General features: G+C 39.1%; 1 pseudogene; it reads right to left on the bottom strand.

The window, feature by feature from the left end:
* The window catches only part of LOC139043138 (sodium/hydrogen exchanger 9B2-like), a 42,079-nt pseudogene extending 18,639 nt beyond the window's left edge, over nt 1–23,440 (bottom strand).
* Nucleotides 23,441–24,481: the final 1,041 nt, after the last annotated feature.

Here is a 24,481-nt window from a genome sequence, read left to right as displayed (position 1 = left end):
ACACGAACTTAAACCATTACCCCACAGGGCTGGCCCTACGAGCCTGATTTTAAAATAACAAATGTACACTGATTTTAGTAGGTTTGATATGTATAGAATACAGGAACTTAATTTGAAAATTAAAATCAAGAATCTTTTCTTACTATGATGAGTGTAAAGGACTCATTCCTTCTTGAATGTTTATTCTAAAAGCAAACTGAAAACAAATTATTTTTGAAATTGCTCTTAGAAGAATCTTTATTTCTTACTCAGCTTCTTTGAAATAATAGAGAGGTAAGTAGAACCAATATTTTCCCCCATATCATACAGAACTTAGGAAACTTTAATTAAAAAAACTTTGTGAACACATTGTGCAGAAAATTATATTAAAGTTGCTCAAAGGGGCCGGCCCAGTGGTGCAATGGTTAAGTTCACACATTACGCTTTGGCGGCTAGGGTTTGGCAGTTTGGATCCCGGGTGCAGACATGGCACCACTTGGCAAGCCATGCTGTGGTAGGCGTCCCACATATAAAGTAGAGGAAGATGGGCAAGGATGTTAGCTCAGGGCCAGCCTTCCTCAGCAAAAAAGGGGATTGGCAGCAGATGTTAGCTCAGGGCTAATCTTCCTCAAAAAAAAAAAAAAAGTTGTTCAACACATAAAGCCCTTCTTCACACACTATTCTAAGAAAAAATGTACTAACTAGTTATTGTGGGTTTTTGTCATTGTGGTTTAGAGTACGCAATATGTCACCCCAAATATGCCACTGGGGCATAAGGATTATTCTGAGTTGAAGGCAATTGAGAAGAAGCAGATATAAGAAAAGCTCTCTGCCCTCTCACTATTTGCCCAAAAGCAGGACATACATTCATAAAGGTGTCCCCTCTCCTTTTTACCAGGAAGGACAGAAGTTAATCACTGAGACAACTTGGGACACTTATGGGCCCTTATCAGCCCCAAGACAGCACCAGAGGAATTCACATCACAAACTTTGCTAAAACAAGCCCTTATCTACCGTTAGGTCCCCATATGTTTCTTTTCCCACAATTTGCTGCCTCTAGAAGCTCAAAGCTCCTTTATCTTGTGCTTCTCCACATAATTATTGTTCTTTGCTAAAATGCTGAACAAGCCCAAATTCTGACCGCTCCTTTGACTTACTCATCTTTGAGGTCTTGTGTAAGCACAATGCACACGTTAATAAACTGTTTTTCTCTTGTTAGTCTGTCTCTTGTCAGTCTGATTACAGGGCCCCAGTCAACGAACCTGGTGTGGGAAACGGTTTTTCCTCCCCTACAGTTTCAATTATCTCTTGTATTTAAAAAAATGATTACCTCTGTAGTAGTTTTATTTAGCTAGGACAGCTCTCTATTAGGTAATAGTGTGACTGTCAAAAACATTTATCTGTGATAATAGTATACGTTGCAAGATATTACAGTAAATAATTTACTATAAATGTGTAGAAAGTAACTAACCACTTTCAGTCTCCCGTATAGTAAGATTGTTTAAAAGAAAAAAAGACTTCTTGGGCCCCACCTCTGAAAATTCTGATGCAGTAAGTCTGGCCGGGCCTGGGATCCACATTTTAAAGAGGCTCCAGGTAGCTCCTATCCAGATGGTCTAAGGACTGCATTTAGTAGGGCAGGGCAGAGGGTACAGAGTATTGTCAAGTAGGAAGGTTCTTCAGGCTAGCCCCACCCCCACCCCCACCCCTCAGATTATGAAAACCCCAGCAGCCGCTCCCCACGGCCCTCCCTACCCTGCTCCTGTGTGATTTTAATGCAAACTCTGTTGCTCTAAAGCTGTGGTTTCCATTCCCAAAGATTATGATTTAAGTGGCCTAAGGTAGGGCCCACATATGAGTATTTTTAAAAAGTTCCCAGGTAATTATAGTGTGCAGCTGAGGCTGAGAACTATTGTTTTAAAGGTGTATACCAGGAAGCAGGGAGAATGTACGATTGGACAGGTACAGTAGAGTTAAAATAGAGACAAGGGTGTAGATTCGACCTAATTGGTAATAGAGAATCCTTGCTGGTGCTTGAACAAGAAAGTAAGACTATCAAAACAATGCTTTGAGAAGATTAATTCACCAGTGATACACGGTGGGGACTAGACGTAAGGCAACTTCAGGGTGTGGGAAGAGGTGAAGTACTAGGTAATTGGCATACGTCAAATATAGTCATAAAATGGGAGGATAACCATGGGGCAGAGAGACTGAGAACACAAGACTTTCTAAGGTGTGTTCCCACTAAATAATCTGAAGCTAAACTTAGCCCACAATTACATTTTGTCAATAATATGAAATTGCAAATCTTATCTTCCAGTCTTGGAAACAGATTAAAAAGTGAACTTAAATGTGTGCTGTCCCAAAGGATAATAAAGGTGTTGAATAACAGTAGGGAAAAAATGCCTTAAGTTCCTGTTTTATTACTACTTAAAACAAAATATGTCTGTATCAGACAGTTATTAAGTATTAATAAGATACACATTAAAATAATTATTTCCCCTAAAATGTTAAAGACGAGAGAACAGAAACTGTCCCTCCCACTTGGACTACTTTGTCCTTTGTGCTCACTGAAACACCTGCTCACCCTCTGTGCGCAGTCTCGAAGGCTGACCCTCCCGGGTGGCTGCATGCAGAAGCTGTTCTCCTTCTTTCGACTTTGCTCTTTTGAAGCCCCCTCACGCACCTACCACAGTACTTGAGCATTTTATATTTAGAGGGTGAAGGGAGTAAAGACAAGAAGCCACTGGTTTCTCCTTAGGTATAGAACTAACTCTTGGAGTTGCTTTTTCTATTTTAATTTGCCTTAATCAATTATCAAGGAAATATGCCACACTCACAACATCATATCTATGTCGCTAGAGCATAAGAGAACAGCACACATGAACTGATCAGTTTACCTGTGGAAAAGGCCATGCCCAAGCACGTGTTGAAGCCAGTGATGGCCAGAATGTCATCAAAGCTGCCAGCAGCCATGAGTAAGGTCGGGACACCTTTTTCAACACCATAGCCCCCTTCCTGCAAAAGGAGCATTGAAGGCACCACCACAACTGGAGACACAGCACCTAAGACAAAACTAAGCAGGCAGCACTTTAAATATTTATGATAGCATCTTCTTCATTATTACTATTATTAGTGAAATTATAATAACCTCCACTCTTTCAGAGGTTACACTTTAGACAATTACAGTCTTTCAAAGGCAGTGAAGTCCCAAACAGAAACACACGCACAGCTACAAGTTCTACAGAACACTTCTTCTGAGCGTGGCCATGGACAACTTGCGTTGGGACTACGCAGCCTGTCTGAAATCTGTATTTACGGCTGGTCTGGAAGACCTAATGGGGTGAGGCCCCAGGAATCTGCCTTCTATCTAAACAAAACATCCACGGCATGAGGTTTGAAAAACACGGCCATGGACTTTTTGGATTGGAATCCAGTGATGCGAGGCCTTCTATCAGGACCTGGCATGTAAAAATCAGACAACAGATTAGAAGAGGAAGGCCATAGTGACAGTAACAGTGACACTGATAACGGCAGCAGTAGGATAGCAGAAAGCATTTATGAAGCTCACTATGTACCTAACACCATTTTAAGCACTTCACATATATTAACTAATTTAATCCTCACAACCACCCTATGAGGTAGCTACAATCATTATCTTTGTTTTGCAAATGAGGAAATGGAGGCACAAAGAGATTAGGTAATTTGCCGAAGATCACATACTGGAAAGTCAGAGCCGAGATTTGAATCTAGGCAGTATAGCTCGAGAGTGTTAACCGTGAGAAGTAAGTAGTTCTTACTTCTTGCCTACTTATCAGCACCAAATTATTATTATTTTTTTTAAAGATTGGCACCTGTGCTAACATCTGTTGCCAATCTTTTCTTTTTTCTCCCCAAAGCCCCCCAGTACATAGTTGTAGACTGTAGTTGTGAGTGCCTCAGGCTGTGCTATATGGGACGCCAATGCCACCTCAACATGAGCCGTGGGGCTGGCCCCAACACCAAATTCTTACCAAGTACTTTCATATTTATTTACTTCTTATGGCTCTTAAATCTTAGAAGTAGGAACCGGGGGCTGTCCCAGTGGCATAGTGGTTAAGTTCATGTGCTCTGCTTCGGCGGCCCAGAGTTTGCTGGTTCAGATCCTGGTGTGGACCTATATACTGCTCATCAAGCCATGCTGTGGTGGCATCCCACATAGAAGAACTAGAAGGATTTACAACTAGGATATACAACTATATACTGGGCCTTTGGGGAGAAAAAAAAAGAAAAGAGGAAGCTTGGGAACAGATGTTAGCTCAGGGCCAATCTTCCTCACCAAAAAAAAAAAGAAGAAGAAGAAGAAGAAGAAGAAAGAACTAACAGCAGGAGGAAAATACAGCAGAACAGATAATCATAAGAGCCTGGTGAAAGGAGGAGGAGGCCTGTGCTAGGTGTGGATCACCGTTGAGCATTCGTTATCCTTTGTATGGACTTTGAGGAGAGATCTGGCATCTCTCACTGGCATGGAATCAGGCATAATAAAAGTCTATTACTTCCTCAATAGTTTAAATTATTATAAAACTGTCAAAGTTAGCACCTACAAAGACATACACTATATTTTGAAGTTATAATGTTTATATGCTGGTATATTAATAGTCATAATATTATGCTGGAATATCTGTATTGTATTTTCTGATGTCCTTACGAAAATATTATGCATTCACTTGTATAGCGTCAGAGAAAGTCCTAAATGTCCGTGTGTATTTTCATACGACAAAGAAAAATCATTACCCCAGTATAAATCCCCATTGCCACGGCAAACCCATTAGGAAGTGGGCAAGAAGAGCAGATGAGCATGCCTCCACAAGACAGGGACCCATGGCTAATCTTACACAGACACCCTTCAGCTTCCTCAGGGCCTGAAATATAAAAATAGACATACGAAATAACCCTCTAAAGACACACAGAGAGAATGACATTAAATGCTTTTTCTTCAGTGTTCAGACTGTCTGGATCATCCATCATGAATTTTCCAGGTAATGAGTTTTATTTAACAAACATTTCAGTGTTCTAAGTGTTTTAGAGTTGGCTTATTAGTCCTCATAGCAACCTATGACACAGGGGATAATATTATCATCATTGTTTAGATTTTCTCATCCAAAAAGGCACAAGTTAAAGCTGTTCTCCAAGATCATGAAATTAGTGAGTGGTGGAGCTTGGTTTGAGCTCGGCCAGGCTGCTTTCAGAGTCTGTGCTCATAACCTCCACACTAGCTGATCTAACCGTCTCGGTGTTGGCCATATGTATAATTTGTGGCCCCAGAATGAACCGGATGTAAAGGCAATCCTCAAGAACATTCATTCCTGCTTTCAAAAGCAAACACGAAAAAAGCACACTTTGAGACTCATTCTGTATGCTAGGCAGTTTTCTGAGCCAGCATAGTTAGTCCTAAACACTCGTATAGGGCTTTCCACACCAAAAATATGATGTCTTCTCTCTCACAACCCTTATTTATAACTACGGCCTGTATCTCTGTCAGAGAAAAGGGGAGCCTTTATTCTTGGTGCTGTCCCTAGATAGACAGTAACTCCACCTTTCTCCAAGAGAGAGTATGGGAACATCTTTTGGGGACAGTCCTGTATGAAATAAATTTCATTCTGTCGTTCTGAATGCTGTGCAAAGTGTCCACATCCATTTCCTAAAGCTCAGTCATTCTAAATACTTGCAATATTGGAAGAACAAAATTCCAAGTCAATAATTAGAAATTTATACTTCAATACCTGTGGATCAAGCCCAAGGCCAGCACGAACCAATATGACAGATAGTGCTATGCTTCTCAAAGCGGAAGACCACTTCTGCTTGATCTGTACGTTATCATTGATGACAGGGATATTTCTGATGAGAAACCCAGCAAGCAGCATGCCTGGGATGGAGAAATCAAACAAATCTTTAGTTTTCAAATACAGAAAATATTTTCAGTACTTTAGATGTAGAAGAGACTATCCCAGGATTATAATCCCAGGAACCACTTCTTTTATGCTTAGTCCTTAGATGAAATTATGTCAAACTTTTAATGAAAAAAAAAATTACAGGAGCTAAGAAAAGGCTTTAATATGCAGATAAAAATGAAAGATTAGAATAATTAATAATTCATTAATAATTGAACCTGAAAGAGAGAAACAGGATGTAGTATTTGGGTAGAAAGTATGATCAAATTCTGAATATAAAATGTTTTAATACAAGGCCCAATTCAGTCATCTCTTTGTATGCAAACAGCAGAAAGATTCTAAAATTATTTACCATGCCAGATTACTTGAAATATCAATACCTATATGGGCTCTATTTTACCTATTTTCAAACCAGATAATTTAATAAAAAACATATAACCTGCTTTGCAAAGGCTTAGAAGTGAGTTATCATGAAATAGACATTGTTCTGTCATGTCAGCTGGTGGCTCTTCTTTCCTTCAGCCATTCAACATTTATCAAATGCCTTCGGTACTTTCGACACTATAGTAGGTATTAGAGATATTGCAATGAACAAAGGCTCAGTACTATCCCTCAACAAGCTTTCAGTCTATGGGGGCAACCTCAATTTTATGGAAGCATGAGGAGGCCTTATACAAGCTGAGACAAGGAAGGGTGAGTCAGCAGGGGCCAAAGAAGGGGAAGGGGAATGAAGAAGGGGCTGGAGAAGTTGAGAAGTTTCTGGGAGAAATAACAGTTTCTTCCAAGGTATGAAGGGAAAGTGTGACACATTCTGGGAACTGCAAGTAGTTGAGTGTGCCTGAGGAAGCCGGGTAGTTTGTCAGAGAATCCTGCCCTCCCTGATACCACATGCCCAGATAGGGGAAGGATTTCTCCTCAGAGACTGCAAGCCGTCCACACTCTGTTCTTCTCCAGCAGGACTCTTTTCTTACCACGTCCTTATATGGACCACACTTCAAAGGACTAAATAAATTTACTAACTTTGGGTTGTTTTATATGTAAGCTTATGAGAATAGAGATGAATTACAAGTATAGCTTTTTGTGACTTGTTCCAGACACCATTAGGCAAGGAAGCATCTCTTCCAGGCATTTCTCATTGCTGCCATTTAATCTAGAAGAAGTTATGAATTCTGCAGTCATGATCTTTCTAGAATTTTTGAAAGTAAGAACCAGCCTACAATAGCTGTTTTTAAAAGAATAATAATATATTTGCTCATGATAAAATTAAACCATGACAGACAATGTAAAGTGACCAGTACATGTCCTACCCCAAGTGCAACTTTCCAGCTTCATTCCCCAAAGGTTTCCACTGTCCAGAGTTTTCTGTGCCCTTCCAGAAAGTTTCTCTACCTATTAAAGCATGCTTCTCTGTGTGTGTGTACGTGTGCTCTTTTGCACTGGACACAAATGAGAGCATGTTTAAATACCATTGTATAATCTGTTTCTTTTCCACTTAACAATATATCGTGGACATATTCCCAATGATGCACATATATATTTGCCTTGTTTTTTTTAATAGTTGGAATAGTTTCTCGTTGTGTGGAAGTACCATAATTTTTGGACTAAGTAAGGGACTTGAAGGAACTTTCCAGACTTTTCATTACAAACAGTGCTGAAATGAGCACAGTATTTATTAACTGCATGCCAGACCCTTACTCTACCCTGGTAATGCAGAGGCGAGCTACACCAACATGGGCCTTGTCCACATAGAGCTTACATATTTGTAGGTTTGTGCAAGTATATCCATAGGATAATTCTTAGCAGTGGAAATGTTAGGCTCCAGGGTACAGTGTATATCATTTTTATAGATATTAATGAATTACCAGCCAAAAATGCTGCACTAACCTTACATTTCATTAATTTGTCAACAGTTCTTTACTGAAACTTAAAATGTGAATCTAAACCAGCCCTAAATTGATTATAGCATACAACTACCTGAAATCAAAAGGAATAATAGTCTAATAAGAACTCACAAATATGTAGGAGTTTCTTTTGGAGTTTTGGAGGGGATGAAGGAGCATTTTTCATTTCTGAGATGAATGTACAAACAATTTCCCTGAGACAGTTCTGTTTGCCGATGGCCTCCGTTGATGTGGCCACCTGACTGTGATTAGGAAGGCGCCCCCTCTGGCCTCTGAGCCCCTGGGGGGGCCTTTCCCTTGGGTGTGGAGAAAAGAATACCTTCTTTGATAAGGAGTATTCTTCTTTCCTCCTTAATTTCTATTACGGAAATTTTTTAAAACATGCAAAAATTATCAATACATGGCCAATCTTATTTCATCTACTCTCAAGTTATTTTGAAGCAAATCATTATTGAAAAAAATTTCCAGCAACCCAGACCATCAGCAAAGGAAACAGTGTCCTAGGAAAGTTGTTTTCACATTCATTTTTGGAATAAAAAATGCTCCTTCATCCTCCATCTCTGGCAATTATTTCAATGAATTTTTAAAAATATGGAATAGGCAATCACCACACATGTCTGCCTTAACAAGTCTTCTTTATGGATTCAGATAATGTTTCAGTTTTAGATACTGGCCCTAATACGCTAAGAGCCAGTAAACTTCTGTCACAAACGTACCACTATAGAAAGGGATGGTAAGACACATTACGTACGTGACTTTTAAGAATGATTTCAGTGACCTCAGGAGATTTCATGTAATCACAAAGCCCAAGGATTTATCATTTTGCAACATGTGTATTTTGCTTGTTGCAATAACAGGCATGGAGTGGAAAAGAGAAGGATGAGGTGTAAAGGGCCTTTTCATGGCGTCTAGAACAGTAGTCCTCAACTTAGGTTGCATATTAGAATCACCTGGGGAGCTTTTAAAAATTCTGATACCCAGGGCTACTCCATTCAATTAGTTCAGAATCTCTGGGGTGGGTCCCAGGCATCAGCTTTTTAAAAAATTTCCCAGATGATTCCTACGTGCAGCCAGGTTTGAAAACTTATGATTTTTCTGTGGAAAGTGTGGTCTTTGAGCTTATTAGAAAGGCAGAATCTCAGGCCTCACCCCAGACCTACTGAATTAGAGTCTGCATTTTAACAAGATCCAAGGTCATTCTCTGGATAATAAAGTGTGAGAAGCTCTGACTTAGATGCAGGGGTTAGTAAACATTTTCTGTAAAGGGCCATACAAGAAACACTGCAGGCTTTGTGGGCCACATGGTGTCTGTTATAAGTTCTCAGCCCTGCCACTGTAGTATAAAAGCAGCCACAGACAATATGTAAATGAATGAGCATGAGTGTGCTCCAATAAGATCTTATTTACAAGAAGAGATGGTTTGCCAACCCTTTATCATAGCACACAGGCATATTTAGAAACAGCCCCCCTTTTGTTTTTTGGTGAGGAAGATTTGCCCTGAGCTAACATCTGTGCCAAGCTTCCCCTATTTTGTATGTGGGACGCCACCACAGCATAGCTGACAAGGGTGTAGTCCACAGCCAGGACCGGAACCCACGAACCTGGGCCACTGAAGCAGAGTGCACGGAACTCAACCACTACACCACCGGGCTGGCCTAGAAACAACCCATTGTCATAATAATTCAATTAAAAACTTTAACAAAAAGCACCCATGATAAACAATATGAATTAAGTGAAATAACTTGAATTTTACCTAAATTGAAAAATATATTGAGAAACAGTGTAGAGTAAGATGTAAATAATTCTACTTCTTTTTACATTTAGTTTCAATTGCTCACCACAAATTCACAAGAAAATAATTTTGGTCTATGTTAACCAATCCTGAGGTCCTCACTAATAGAAAAAAATTTTTACTTAGGAAATGTGTGTGTGGGGGGGGGTCTGGCCCTGTGGCTGAGTGGTTAAGTTCATGCACTCTGCTTTGGCAGCCCAGGGTCTCACTGGTTTGCATCCTGTGCACTGACCTAGCACCGCTCATCAGGCCATGCTGAGGTGGTGTCCCACATAGAGGAACTGGAAGAACCGACAACTGGAATATACAACTATGTACTGGGGGGCCTTGAGGAGAAGAAGAAATAAAAAAAAAAAGAAGATTGGCAACAGATGTTAGCCGAGGGCCAATCTTTTGAAATAAAAAAAGGAGATGTGTGCAAATATGCATGTGTAAAAGGTACATGGTTTTTAAATAAAACTTAATGATTTATAAATCTGTGAGAAAGGGACACAAAATGTCTTTTGTGGTATACTGAAAGTAGTACACTGAAATTTTGTAATATGGAATTTTTAAAAGAAACATTAAAGATATAATACCTAGTTTTAAGACTAATTTTTACGTGTCGTATCTGCACAGTTCTCATGGCCTCTGGAAGAATAGTTTTGTAATACATGTTGGAACTTCACTCGTTTGTCAATGATGTGAGTGACTGACAACATATTAAGCCCTGGGCTGCAGCATTTGCTGATTTCTGTATTACAGATACTTCTACCAGGGCTGATGTTAACCTACCAACCTGACGTCATTGAACGTGGAGCTGGGAACAGATGGGCAGTGACACACCGTGATATAGTATTTCCATAATCTCAAGAGGAGAGATAAGAGGAAAATGTAGTAAAATAATTAAGAAGTGATTGGTTTTGAGTATTGCTCTTGTGTTTAATGCAAGTTATTTAATTGTAAGTATATATAATTTAATTTTCAAATTGCTGTTTACCAACTGGCTCATAAAACTCATCACAATTTAACAATCAGCTTTAAGGGCCAGCACAGCAAATACAGAAATAGTTTATTCCTTTATTTCCCAAACTACTATTTTAAAAATATGATTTACTCTGAAGGACACAGGAAGTGTTTGGTACTTACCAAGAAGAGGAGGCAGTGGAGGCAACGTAGGTAACTTAATGAGCCCCAAAAGTTTCCCTCCAAAGATGGCACAATAGAACAGGATTATAATTCCAAATAGGTTTCCTCCAGGAAGACATTCACTGCCAGTAATTGACCACACTACAGCCCACAGAAGAACAAGGATGGTAACTGAAATAAACCAGGAAAACTTCTATCAATAAGTTGTCATATGTCGGTTTTGATATAATCTAAAAGTTTTTAAAAATAAATACTGAATACACATACAAATATTTACAACCATGTGTAAGTTTTGAAGAACACCAGTGATATGAACAACTGGGTAATTACCAACCATCTGAAGAAATAGGATACTACCAGTGCCTTGAAGGCACCTCTGTGTTCCTCTTAATCCCATCCCCCATCGCCTTCCACACTGCTACAACTACTACCTTGAACTTTTTTCTTTTTACCATTCCCTTATTATTCTTTTTAATTTTACTATAAATATATCAGTAGTTAATAAAAAGAGAAACAATCACTATCTTTAACCTCTTCACAGGAGCATGAGAATACTTGAACAACCACACTCCCCTATTTTAGCTCTGCCTTGAATTAAACATTATCATTGTTTCTCTTCTATGTTGACGTTTGTTTAGAATTACTCAGATACTTACCTTTTTGGGGGGGCCATCATTCATTGTGGCACCTCAAACCTTTCCTCTGGGACAATCATCTGGTTACCTGAAGTATTTGCTTTAGTAGAGGCATTTCTGTTAGAATGCAAAATATGTTTCCCTGTTTCAAAAACCTTGTGTTCTACAAAATCAGACACTGAAAACAAAAAGACTTATGGGAAAAACAGAGTTGGAGCAGACGACCCAAAACTCAAAACTCAAAACTTGTGACCAAAGCACTAAAAAACAGTAACAATTCTAATACAGTATCAGCACAGTTAAATCTCTACTGACATCGCATCTAAAGTCAGTCTCTTCTTTGCAGACTTAAACCCTGGAACCACACTTCCTTTTTCCCGAGATGTAGAATCTTGAGGGCATTTGCTTTAAATAGAGAGCAGCTCCATCAAAATCTTATGCAGATTGTAGCTTATTCATCAAACAAAGGTTTGTTTGTTTTTAACTGAGGGAAAAGTGTTGGCAGCTTCTTCACCTGTACTGTCAGCTTCTTCATCCACGTGTGGTTTCATTAGATAGCTTAACATTGTGGGAAGTTTCAAAAGTCTTTGAAGCCCCTAAACCAGCAACTAACTGCCCAAAAAGAACGCACTTTCACAGAGATTTCAGCTTTTTAAAAGGTCCTCAAGTTGATAAGGCTTTATCTTTAATTGTAAGAAAACATCTATCTGATTTTTGTTTTCAATTCACTTTGTATTCACTTGCTATTGCTTGATGATGAAAAATACTAAGGTGACAGGAAAAATTATGTACAAAAATGCAAATTCCATCTGGCACTCACACAATTCCCTATTTACCATCGCATAAGAGCTAATTGATGGTACAGAAACTCTCTGTAGCAAAGCATGTTATGTTTCTCATAAGGCTCTGTTGGTAGTAAAGTCTTAGTTTTGTCTGAAATTATCTTCATTTTCATTCTTAAGACAGAGTTTTTCTGCATATACAATTCTAGGTTGAGAGTTACTTTCTCTCAGGTCCTTGAAAATATTACTCTTTGGCTTTCTGGCTTTCATTGAGGCTTTTACGTCTAATTTCTGCTTTTTTAGGGAATTCTTTTTCTTTGGCTGTTTTTAAGATTTTTTCCTTTTCTTTGGTTTTCTGCAATTTCAGTTTGATGTATTTAGGTATGACTTCCTTTCGGTTTGCTTGGGATTTAAGTTTTTCACTAATTCTGGAAAATTCTCAGTCTTCATTTCTTCAAATATTTCCTCTTCTCCATTCTCTATTCTCTTTTTCTGGAACTAAGATCAGACCGTCATACTCTTCTCCATGTTGCTATCCCTCATTTTCACATTTTCCATCTTTGTGTGAACTGCATTCTAGATAATCTCTTCAGATCTCTTACTAGTTCACCAATTCTCTTGTCACTTAACCCACTGCTTCATCTATCCACTGAGTTTTACATTTCAATTACTGTACTATATCTTTCATTTCTAGAAATTCGACTTGGTCGTTAGCAAAATGTTTATTTTTTAAAAATAGTTCCTTGTTTTGTACTTATATTTGCTATCTCCTCTTTAATTTCTTTACAGATACCAAAAATATTTTCTATTCTATTTTCTGATAATGCAAATTTTTGAAATCTCTGTTTCCTTGTGCATGTTGTGATCTTTTAAAATTTGTTGTGACAGTGACCTCTTCCTTGGAACTTTACCTTTGGGGATTGTTGGAACCTTAGGTTGAATGTGAGTTTTCCTGGATCGGATCTGCATTTGCTTCTACCATGTGCTTAGAAGCTTCCAATCTGGGATCACTTTTAGATATATTTTCAGCTTGTGTTTTTTATGTGAATTTGGAGCACAGATCAGCATGGAGTTACACATTTTTAGTGGGACGCTCCTCTCCCCCAGCCAGCACCATAGTTGAGATAGGTGTGGGTGCAGGCCCCATCTGCAGCTGCCACGCTGGGCTCCAGCTTTGTGTGGGTGAGGGAGGATGAATGCTCCTGAGACTTCTGCCCACCTGGACCAGCTCCAGCGCAGCCCCCTATGCTCTCAGGGCCTCAGAATGACTCTCAAGCTCACAGGTGTTTTGCAGAAGCCTCCAGGGTGAAGGCCAGCTTGAGTGCATATTTATCTCCTCTGCTCAGTTTGGTTTTGGTGTCCAATGACTTCCTGTTTTCTTCACAGAAAAAAGGTACATTTAAAAAGACTTAAAATACTGTTTTCATCTTGGCATAAGTGAGAGAATTGTTCACTGAATCTTGTCTACCATACTGCTAGAGACTGAATCTAATGCCCCAGTTTTTACATCCTCACAGAATTCTTCCTGATTTTCTAGGCTTATGATGATGTTATAATGAAATAAATAACTTAAGGCCTTCAGTATTTTCCAGTTGGCTATAGGGGCTGAAATTTCTATACAGTATTGAAGGTATAATGGGAAAGTAGGAATTACCAGCTACTAAATTTTACTGTATCACAGCATGAACCTGATTTTATACTAAATTCAGCAAGGTAGTTTTCTACTTCAAGACCACTTTTAAAAAAAATCTCTAATTTTCCTTTCCTCTCCCATACTCAAAATTCAGTTCTAAATACACAGTAAATATATGTGTATAAGGTTTCTCTAAATCATCTTTAATTTAGTTAATAATTTACTTCTCATTTATGATTTTGGAAAATCATTTTTTCACATGTAAGATTGACTTCTTAAGACAAATACTTATGTATTCTAAATGGGCACAGGAAGGAGTACAGGAGAAAGCCCTCTTGTGAGCCTCAGGAACAGAAGTACAGAAAACAAGAGAAGAGGCGCTCACACACGTGAGTCCACTTCTCAGGCAGCTGATGGACAACGATTACAGAACTCAAAACAGTGAGTCTCCAGACCACATCGTTCATTTACACCTTTCCTATGTCAATCTGTATCAGTTTTCCTGTAAATGTTTTAACTAGAAATGTGCCATAATTTGAAGGGTAAAAGTTTAAAAAAATAATAAAAAGGACAGAAAAGGTATTAAATTATCTGTTGCCTTATGAACTAGTGTACATTTTGGAACCTGGTTTTCTCCATGTGTTTTAAATAAAGTTTGAGATTTTTTTCTCATGCTAGTTTAGAAAATTAACTAATTTCAGTAAAAACATATTCAGAGTCTAAAGTATAACATACCATTGTTCCAGTTGAGAATGGTAAAATGTCTTTCATTTTCATTTCGTGAGCTTCAGAGCGTACATACACACACAGGTACATTCACACACTTCTTTTTTGAACAAAAAACAGCATTACTGAATCTGAACATCCATTTATTAATCAAATTGATATCAGCTTAATGTTTGGCTGCCTCCAAAGACCAAATCCATTCCTAAAAGACAAATATACCCCAACTCTAACAATATCCAAAATTGTGCTGAGATAAATTCTCAAGGAAAAATCTTCCAAATATTTTGTTTTTTTAAAATTGAGATTCATAATAGTTTGCATCATTGTGAAATTTCAGTTGTACATTATTTCTTGTCTGTCACCACATAAGTGCTTCCCTTCATCTCGTGCCCACCCTCCAGCCCCCTTCCCCTGGTAACCACTGAACTATTTTCTTTGTCCGTGTGTTTGTTTATGTTCTGCATATAAGTGAAATCATATGGTGTTTGTCTTTCTTAGTCTGGCTTATTTCGCTTAGCAAATAATACCCTGCAGGTCCATCCATGTTGTTGCAAATGGGAAGATTTTGTCTTTTTATGGCTTAGTAGTATTCCATTGTATATATGTACCACATCTTCTTTATCCAGTCATTGGTCGTTGGGCACTTGGATTGTTTCCATGTTTGGCTATTGTGCATAGCGCTGCAATGAACACAGGGGTGCATATGTTACTTTGGATTGTTGATTTCAAGTTGTTTGGGTAGATACCCAGTAGTGGCATAGCTGGGTCACATGGTAGTTCTATTTTTAGTTTTTTGAGGAATCTCCATACTGTCTTGCATAGTGGCTGCACCAGTTTGCATTCCCGCCAGCAGTGGATGAGGGTTCCCTTTTCTCTACATCCTGTCCAACATTTGTTGTTTTTGGTCTTGGCAATTACAGCCATTCTGACTGGTGTAAGGAGATATCTCATTGTAGTTTTGATTTGTATTTCCCTAACAATTAGTGATGTTGAGCGTCTTTTCACGTGCCTGTTGGCCATCTGTATATCTACCTTTGAAAATGTCTGTTCATATCCTCTGCCCACTTTTTGATCGGGTTGTTTGTTTTTGTTGAGGTGTGTGAGTTCTTTATGTACTTTGGATATCAACCCCTTGTTTGATAAATGATTTGCAAATATTTTCTCCTAGTTGGTGGGTTGTCTTTTCATTTTGTTGATGGTTTCCTTTGCTTTGTAGAAGCTTTTTAGTCTGATGTAGTCCCATTTGTTACCTTTTTCTTTTGTTCCCCTTACCCGAGTAGACACGGTATTCAAAAAGATGTGGCTAAGACCAAAGTCAAAGAGTGTACTGCCTGTTTTTTCTTGTAGGGGTTTTACGGTTTCAGTTCTTACATTCAAATCTTTAATCCATTTGGAGTTAATTTTTGTGTGTGGTGAAAGATAATGGTCTACTTTCATTCTCTTGCATGTAGCTGTCCAGTTTTCCCAACACCATTTATTGAAGAGACTTTCCTTTCTCCATTCTTTGCTCCTTTGTCAAAGATTAACTGTCCATAGATGTGTGGTTTTATTTCTGGGCTTTCAATTTTGATCCATTGATCTGTTTGTTTTGGTGCCACTACCACGCTGTTTTGATTACTGTAGCTTTGTAGTATGTTTTAAAGTCAGGGTTGTGATACCTCCAGCTTTGTTCTTTTTTCTCAGGATTGCTTTGGCTATTTGGGGTCTTTTGTTGTTTCATATAAATTTTTGAATTCTTTGTTCTATTTTTGTGAAGAATGTCATTGGGATTCTGATTGGGATTCCACTGAATCTGTAGATTGCTTTAGGTAGTATGGACATTTTGACTATGTTTCTTCTTCCAACCCATGTGCATGGAAAATCTTTCCATTTCTTTACATCTTCCTCAATTTCTTTCAGTAATGACTTATAGTTTTCAGTGTACACATCTTTCACCTACTTGGTTAAGTTTATTTCTAGGTATTTTATTCTTTTTCTTGCAGCTGTAAATGGGATTGTATTCTTGATTTCTTTTCCTGCTAGTTCATTGTTAGCGTATAGGAATGCAACTGATTTTTTAAAATTGATTTTGTACCCTGCAACTTTGCTGTAGTTGTTGATTATTTCTAGGAGTTTTCTGGTGGATTCTTTAGGGTTTTCTATATATAGAATCACATCATCTACAAATAGTGAAAGTTTCACTTCTTCCTTTCCAATTTGGATTCCTTTTCTTTTTCTTGCCTAACTGCTCTGGCCAAAACCTCCAGTAATATGTGGAATAAGAGTGGTGAGAGTGGGCACCATTGTCTCGTTCCTGTTCTCAGAGGAATGTCTTTCAGTTTTTCCCCATTGAGTATGATGTTGGCTGTGGGTTTGTCATATATGGCCTTTATTATGTTGAGGTACTTTCCTTTAATACCCATTTTATTGAGAGTTTTTATCATAAATGGATGTTGGCTCTTGTGAAATGCTTTCTCTGCATCTATTGAGATGATCATGTGATTTTTATTCCTCATTTTGTTAATGTGGTGTATCACACTGATTGATTCATGGATGTTGAAGCATCCCTGTGTCCCTGGAATGAATCCCACTTGATCATGGTGTATGATTCTTTTAATGTATTGCTGTATTCAGTTTGCCAATATTTTGTTGAGGATTTTTGCATCTAAGTTCATCAGTGATATTGGCATGTAGTTTTCCTTCTTCGTGTTGTCTTTGTCTGGTTTTGGTATCAGGGTAATGTTGGCCTCACAGAATGTGTTAGGAAATGTTCCCTCTTCTTCAATTTTTCAGAATAGTTTGAGGAGAATAGGTACTAAATCTTCTTTGAATGTTTGGTACAATTCTCCAGAGAAGCCATCTGGTCTTGGACTTTTGTTTTTTGGGAAGTTTATGATTACTCTTTCAAGCTCTGTACTTGTGATTGGTCTGTTCAGATTCTGTTTCTTATTGATTCAGTTTTGGGAGGTTATATGAGTATAGGAATCCATCCATTTCTTCTAGGTTATCAAATTTGTGGGCATACAGTTTTTCACAATAGTCTCTTATAATCCTTTGTATTTCTTCCGTATCTGTTGTAATGTCTCTTTCATTTCTAATTTTATTTATTTGAGCCTTCTCTCTTTTTTTCTTGTTGAGTCTGGCTAAGGTTCTGTCAATTTTGTTTATCTGCTCAAAGAACCAGCTGTTAGATTCATCAATCCTTTTTACTGCTTTTTTAGTCTATATTTCATTTATTTCTGCTTTGATGTTTATTATTTCCCTCCTTCTGCCGACTTTGGGCTTTATCTGTTCTTCTTTTTCTAGCTCTGTTAGCTGTATGTTAAGATTACTTATTTGAGATTTTTCTTGCTTGTTGAAGTGGGCCTGTGTTGCTATGAATTTCCCTCTCATGACTGCTTTTGCTGCATCCCATAAGAATTGGTATGTTGTATTTTCATTTTCATTTGTCTCCAGTTATTTTTTAATTTCCTCTTTGATTTCTTCAATGATCCAATGGTTGTTCAATAGCATGTCCACATATTTCCGACTTTCCCAGTTTTGTTCTTGTGGTTGATTTCTAGCTTCCTAGCATTGTGGTCAGAAAAGATGGTTGGGATGATTTCAATCTTCTTGAATTTATTGAGGCTGCCTTGCTATCCAACATATGGTCTATCTTTGAGAATGTTCCATGGGCACTTGAGAAGAACGTATATTCCGCTGTTTTTGGATGGAATGCTCTATATATGTCCATTAACTCCATCTGGTCAAGTGTTTCATTTAAATCTGCAATTTCCTTGTTGAATTTCTGTCTGGATGATCTGTCCCTTGAAGTAAGTGTGGTGCTGCGGTCCCCTACTGTGATTGTGTTGCTCTTAATTTCTCCCTGTAGGTCTGTTAATAATCGCTTTATGTACTTTGGTGACCCTGTGCTAGGTGCATATATATTAATAAGTGTTATGTCCTCTCGATGGAATTTCCCTTTTATCGTTAAATACTGCCCCTCCTTGTCTCTCATTGTCTTTTTTAACTTGAAGTCTGCCTTGTCTGATAAAAAGTATGGCAACCCCTGCTTTCTTTTGTTGGCCATTAGCTTGAAGTATTGTCTTCCATCCCTTCACTCTAAGCCTATGTTTGTCTTTGTAGCTGAGGTGCGTTTCCTGGAGGCAGCATATTGTTGGGTCTTGTTTTTTAATCCATCCAGCTACTCTATGTCTTTTGATTGGAGAGTTCAGTCTATTTACATTTAGAGAGATTATTGTTATATGAGGGCTTAATGCTGCCATTTTATCTCGTTTTCTAGTTGTTCTATGATTCCACTGTTTCTCTTCCTTTCCATTTCTGACTGCCATTTCATTTTGTTGGTTTTCCAAGAGGGATTTCTCAGTTCTCTCTCTTTGTGAATTGTGGTTTTGCTCTGATTTTTTTGTTTAGTGGTTACCGTGAGGATTGTATGAAAGATATTGGAGATGAGACAGTCCATTTTCTCATAGCCTCTTATCGCCATTAACCTAAGCAAGTTCCTTCCATTTCCTCTCCCCTTCTGGGTAATTGCTGTTACACAATGTTCTGTTTTTAATTTCCTGAGTTTGTGGCTAAGTTGAAGTGTTTATCATTGCTTCTGATGCTTTCTTTCCCTTTCTCTTTTAAGTTGTAATTGAGTCTTTACCTTCCTATTCTGGTAGAGAGCTGCAGGTTTCTGATCATGTCTGTCTATTTACCTTCTTGCTCAGAGCTTTGTAGACCTTTGCCTTTTTGTTGCCAGTGTGAGGGCATCTTTAATTATTTCTTGTAGGGGAGGTCTGGTGGCAGTGAACTCCCTCAGCTTTTGTTCATCCAGGAAAGCTTTCACTTCTCTATTGTATCTGAGGAAAAGTTTTGCTGGATAGAGTATTCTTGGCTGAAAGTTTTTGTCTTTCAGTATTTTGAATATATTATTCCATTCTCTCCTAGCCTGTGAGGTTTCTGCTGAGAAATCTGCTGAAAGCCTGACGGGGCTTCCTCTGTAGGTTATCTTCTTGTACCTTGCTGCTCCTAATATTCTTTGTTTATCCCAAACTTTTGCCGTTTTTACTATTATATGCCTTGGAGAGGGTCTTTTCACATTGATAAAGTTGCGCATACGATTAACTTCATTTATCTGTAAATCTGAAACCATCCCCATGTTTGGGAAGTTCTCAGCAATTATTTCTTTGAATAAGCTCTCTGCTTCTTTCTCCCTCCCTTCTCCCTCTGGGATACCTATAATCCTTATGTTGCTTTTCCTAATTGAGTCAGATATTTCTTGAAGAATTCCTTCATTTTGAAAAAATCTTAGTTCTGTCTCCTCCTCCACCTGTAGAATTTTTACATTTTTATCCTCAAGAAGACTAATTCTTTCCTCCATAAGATCAATTCTATTTCTTAATGATTCTAGATTATTATTTGTGTTTTTCATATCCAGAATTTCTGCTTGATTTTTTTTATAGTTTTAATCTCTTTGGTGAAGAGATCCATTTTGTTGCTGGGCTCCTTGAACTGTCTTTCTGTGTTTTCTTGTAAATCGTTGAGTTTCCTTATGATGGCTATTTTGAATTCTCGGTCATTTAGCTTGTATATTTCTGTATCTTCCATGTTGGTTTCTGGAGAATTGTCATTTTCCTCCTGGTCTGAATTGTTGCTGCAGTTTCTCATGGTGTTTGATGAACTAATCTTTTGTTGTGGCATTTGTGGTATTCTTAGGATGCAGATTCCCCCTGTTACCGCTAGCGGGGAGCAGGAGTAGTGTTTCTGGCCGTACCCCATCTGCTGGAAGCTGTGGGGGTATTATGGGTGCTTGCCCCAGCCTGGGATGCATTCAGGCACTTGTGTGGACTGTCCTTGTCAGGCGGGGCTTCCTCACTAGGCTAGGGCCACTCTTTGGTGCCTCAGGGGCACTCTGAGCTCCCCCTCTCCACCGGAAAGTGATCACCAGTGGGCTCAAAGCTACCTCACCTATTCCCACAGCTGCCTGGGACATGTTCCCTCTTTGGGAGCACTCATGTGTGCCTGGAAGTGTTTGTCCCAGCACAAAAATCTGCTGAGGTCCCTTATGATCCACAGTCCGTGGTGCTACTGAGCTTGGTGGGCAGGGCTTCCAGGCAGAGACCTGAGCTATGGCTGCTCCTTGACAGCCCTGGGGCATGGTGGGCTCCCCCTCCCCGCCAGGAAAGTAAGTGCATGTGGGTTCAAAGCTGCCACACCTATTCCCACAGTTGCCTGGACTGGTTACCTCTTTGGGAGCACAGCTGCACTGTGAGCATTCATGCACACCTGCGAAGTATTTGCCCCAGCTTGGAAATCTGCTGAGGTCCCTGTTTACGATCTGCAGTCCGTGGGGCTGCTGAGCTTGGTGGTCAGGGCTTCCCTGCTGGGACCTGGGCTATGGCTGCTCCTTTACCGCACAGGGGTGTGGTGGGCTCCCTCTCTCCACTGGGAGATCAACCACGAGTGCAGGCTAAGGGTTACCGCCGCCTCCTCTTATGGTTGCCCTGCTGCGTGTTCCCACTTTCCAGGTGCTTGCACCAGGTTGGAGTGTTCGTGTTGCATGCACAGGGTTAGCGGGGAGAACAGGGTGTGCTCACCTGTCTCCATCACTTCCTGGGGGGCCAGTCCACCCACCCTCAGATTTATAGCTGCGTGTGTCTCTCAGGCATCCTGTTGTGCTGTGTGGGTTTCCTCTGTTGGTCAGTAAGTGTCCATTTAGTTATAACTCAAAAGGGAGAGCGAGGAAGGGACTAGCTCACTCAGCCATATTGCTGACGTCACTCCTCCCAAATGTTTTAAGTAATAGCAGCTCTATGGGAATAAATTGAATTGCAAACGAGGATTCTTCCTTATAAAATGATGTGACATTTGGAAGTGTAGCTGTGTTGGCTTAAACCTTAGTTGCATTACTTAACAGTAATAACAACCAACATTTATGTAATGCTTTTCTGTTTACAACTGATTTCTCAATCACTTTTCTCATTGGAGGTCTAACATAATCCTGTGAGATTACTCTGACGCAGAAGAGGAAAAGGTCCTTGATCTCTGCTCTTTTCCTCTTTCTGACAGCTGGAATGGTGGTGACCACAGTGCTCTTGGAAGCCCTCCATGTTGAAGATGGTGGAGCTTTTCAGCCTGGGCCCCTAGTGACTGTGTGGAATAAAGACACATACCATTGTGAATTGTTCACCCAGTAACTTTTTTTTTTCTTTTCAGAAGGGAAGCCCACCCGTTTCTACTCTCCCCTTTTTTTCTTTAAGATTTTATTTTTCCTTTTTCTCCCCAAAGCCTCCTGGTACATAGTTGTGTATTTTTAGTTGTAGGTCCTTCTAATTGTGGCATGTGGGACGCCGCTCAGTGTGGCTTGATGAGTGGTGCCATGTCTGCGCCCAGGATCTGAACTGGTGAAACCCTGGGCCACCAAAGTGGGGCTTGCCAACTTAACCTCTCGGCCATGGGGCCGACCCCTCTTTTTTTTTTAAATATGGTTTTAAGGTATCCTTTTTTTGGTGAGAAAGATTGGCCCTGAGCTACCATCTGTTGCCAATCTTCCTCTTTTTTCTTGTTTTTTTCCTCCTCAAAGCCCCAGTACGTAGTTGTATATCCTAGTTGAAGATCTTTCTAGTTCTGCTGTGTGGGACGCTGCCTCAGCATGGCTGGATGAGGGGTGCTACGTCTGCACCCACGATCCGAATGGTGAAACCCTGGGCTGCTGAAAGGGAGCATGTGAACTTAACCAGTACACCACCTGGCTGACCCCACCTAGTAGTTTTTATGTGTGAGAGAAATAAACTTCTTTTTGTCCTTTAAACCATATTATTTGAAATCTTTCATTATATGACAACTTCATCTTTTACCATCTTTCTGAATTCACCCGTACCATTTACATACCATTTGTTATCACTCTATCCAGTAAACCATGTGGAGGCAAGCAAATGTTTGTCTCAGTCTTTGCAAATGAGTTGATTCAGTTGGTGTTTCCTGCAGCCTTTTTTCACTGCTACTCAATAGGTTACTTCCTTCTGTTGGTTCATTTCCCTCTGTACCTTTGAGGTTCATAACTGTCTCCTCCTGTGTTTAAAGCAATTAAAAAAATACTTAAAACTGTACATTTGCTGTCCATTTTTATACTCACTGAGCCACCACATCACGAATAAAATTTCCATTATTAGAATTAAGGGTAACAGTTCATAGGGGAAATATACAGCTTCATTTCTAGCTAATCAGCTACTGCTTGGAACAAGAACTCTCTTAGGGGTGTTTACCACTGAGTCACTATTGTAGCATTATAAATGCCTGAGTCACATACAATGTCATTACATTTGCAATACTGTTTAAAAATTAGCCTATTTAAGATATGATTCAAAGCAATAGTTGGTAAATATATCAAAGTGGTTCAGAAAAAAAATAACTATCTGTGATGAAAAACAATTCACATTCATTCATCTACTTAAATTTAAGCAATAAAAACAGAGAGGGAAGAAACCAGAAGCATTCTAGGGTTTAGGCTGCGAACACAAAGCATTTCACAGGCTCTCTATTTCTGCAGTTTTATGTAGGGCTAGCTGCTAAAATGACTGGGAAAATTGGTAGTCACACCTACTGTACAAGCTTGGGGATTAAGAATGGGAGAATTGTTAACTGAGTGACAGAGAACGAAGAGGACACGTTGCTATCATAGATTTGGAAGTCCCTTCCTTAAGGAAATGGTTGAGACGGTCTACACTTGATCACAGATTTACCTGGGTTTCTTGATCCGTAGAGGCTATGTTATTCATCTCTGTGGATGGTGCCAAATCTTCATGTTCAATTGTCTTATCTTCATTCTCCATGATTGATAATTAAGAGTAAGATGATAGAGGGAAAAGGAACAAGATCTGTTCTGAAGGAGAAACAGTATAGATATAGAATAGCAATTTGGGATTTAAATAAATGAATCAGACAGCAATTTGAGCCATTTAAAGGAATGAATTGTACTTATTTTTCCCCTTAGAACTCTGAATGGCTAAGATATTTTAGATTATTCTTAACTTTCAATTGCTAATCTTTTCTTTGATTACAATATATTATCCTATTGCTTATCTACCTTTTTATCTCTCTTAAAAAAGCCCTTGTTGACCATCATATGTTCATGATTTCTCTCCCATCCTGTTTTTTGAGTTATACTTTACACATTCCAGGCAATATTACTGTTAAATTGTCCTCTGTAATGGGCCAACTTGATGAAGCAGGAAAGCTCCAGGTAATTTTCCAATGTTGATAGAGGAAATGAGTCACCAAAGAGAAATCTATGGACTCCATCATTTTCAGAGAAACCAGAGTCACTAATTCCTGCCTGGCTCTTACTTCTGAATTAAAGTAAAAAAATACAACATTGATTGAGTAGCCACAATGTCTTAGACACTATAAGTGCTATGGTAGTCTCCTGCTGGTTATTATGGGTAACTCAAAGATTGCCAAAACACATTCTTTGTTTTCCATAGGCTTATGGTATGCCAGGAAACATAAACTTATACCAAGTAACTAAAAACTTGTAGGGCAGACCTACAAGGTTGGCTTCGTAAACACCCACTTCAACCTTTTCTCCCCTGGCTGCCCAGGCTATAGAGGCTGAAAAGCCACATAATCCAATTCTTAGCCATGTTTGCAGCTAGAGGTAGCCATGTGTCCCAGCTCTATGTAATGAGACATAAGTGGGAGTCCCTGGGAAGGGCTTTCATTCCCAAATAATAAGGGAAGGACTTTTGAGAATCATACTGTTTACTTTTCACCTCTAACATTTCCCTTTCTCCTTCCTTGGATGTAGATACACTACCTGGGGGACAGCAGCCCTCTTTCCACCAAGAGAATAAAAAGCCTTATACCAAAGAGAGTACAGAAGTGGAGTGGGTTCCCTGATGACATCCTTGAGTTGCTGCATCAGTCTTGGGCTGCCAAGCTTTGAGGTAATGGTTTAAACCACTATTAGTCAAGTTTTCTTTTTACTAGTAACCAAAGTTATTCCTAATGCAA

This window comes from Equus asinus, unplaced genomic scaffold (assembly GCF_041296235.1).
Source record: "Equus asinus isolate D_3611 breed Donkey unplaced genomic scaffold, EquAss-T2T_v2 contig_176, whole genome shotgun sequence".
Taxonomy (NCBI): Eukaryota; Metazoa; Chordata; class Mammalia; order Perissodactyla; family Equidae; genus Equus; species Equus asinus.
Note: the sequence above shows the minus strand (reverse complement) of the source record. Positions and strands in the feature narration are given on the sequence as shown.